General features: G+C 54.4%; 1 protein-coding gene across 1 annotated transcript in view; it reads left to right on the top strand.

Annotated features, from left to right (window-relative positions):
* SNAP25 (synaptosome associated protein 25) overlaps positions 1-1295 on the top strand; it is a 95310-nt gene that overhangs the window by 753 nt on the left and 93262 nt on the right. The window lies entirely within an intron of this gene.

Here is a 1295-nt window from a genome sequence, read left to right as displayed (position 1 = left end):
ACAGCGCAGGAGGGGCCTGGGCCACGCTGCAGGGGAGCAGCCCCCGCCCCCTCCCCCGGGCTCTACCCCCGCGCCCCGGCCCGGGCTCCTGCTCAGCCCCGGTGCGGGGCAAACTCCGCAGCCTCCTGTCCGCCAGCCCCGTAGCTCGGAGGTCCTCCCCAAGCTGTGCAATGCACAGTCCTGTAACTTCTGGGAGTGTGTGCGTGTGTGCGTGAGTGTGTGTAACTTCTGTGCGTGTAACTGTGTGTGTGTGTGTGTGTGTGTGTGTGTGTGTGTGTGTGTGTGTGTGTGTTGGGGGAGCAGGCCGGGGGCTGCATACCTCCCGATGCACGTGCGTTTATGCGTGTCCACGACCCGGGTTTCAGGGTCTACTGATTTACTTAAGTTATTTCCCCTCGATTAACCGCGGCGCTTAAAGGTATCCATTAGTCACCCCAGGTTAACAGCTGTTGCCGGGTTGTTTTGTTTTCCTCCAAGACAGGAAAGCAAAATAAAAACAAAAAAACAAAAAAAGAGGGGGGCTTGGAAGATATCCCCCTCCCCCCCTCCCCGTTCCCAACTTGGAAATAATGTCGTCGTCGTCATCAGCATAGTAACAATAATAGATAATAATGGATAATCTGATTCATAGTTGAGAGTAATGGTTAATAATAATCAAGGATAATGAATGATCATTGGTGGTGGTGATGGCTATGACGGTGGTGGTGATATGGTTATTGTTTATTATCATTAATGATGACGACGAAGATGACGAAGACGATGATGGTAATAATAATAATAATTCATTTTGACTCTCTTATCCCTTGTTTATTTGGAAAAGCCTGTAAGTCAGGGTTCAACAGTCCAATAATAACTATTACTAGCATTATGCCCTAGCCTTTGAGGAGCCAATGACCTTTCCCATGTCACTTTTGCTCAGTCCCGAGTCAGAGAAGGGAAAGCGGCGGGAGTTATGTAACCCCCGGGTGAGGGGCTCCCTAAGGGGCTTGGGGGGAACCCGAGGTCTTCCCTCTGCAGTCTCGCCAGTGCGGGTCCCGAGGGCTGCCTTAAGACTGCGGCGGAGCTGAGACAGTAGCGGAGACTGTGTGTATGGGGGGGGTCTTCCGGCTCTGCAAGGCTCAGCCCCCCGCCCCGAGCGCATGCAGGGCTGGTTTGCAAGACAATCAATGCATGCCCGGCTGGTGCCAGCTTGGAGGGGACGGAAGGGGAGGGGGGGTGACTGGGCTGGCAGCGACCCCTCGCCCTGTGGACTGACTGCAGCAGCGCTCTCGCAGCCCTTATGTAACAGCCCTGGG

This window comes from Alligator sinensis, unplaced genomic scaffold, assembly GCF_000455745.1.
Source record: "Alligator sinensis unplaced genomic scaffold, ASM45574v1 scaffold992_1, whole genome shotgun sequence".
NCBI classification, from domain to species: domain Eukaryota; kingdom Metazoa; phylum Chordata; order Crocodylia; family Alligatoridae; genus Alligator; species Alligator sinensis.
The sequence above is the reverse complement of the archived record's forward strand: the minus strand, read 5'-3'. Positions and strand labels throughout refer to the sequence as shown.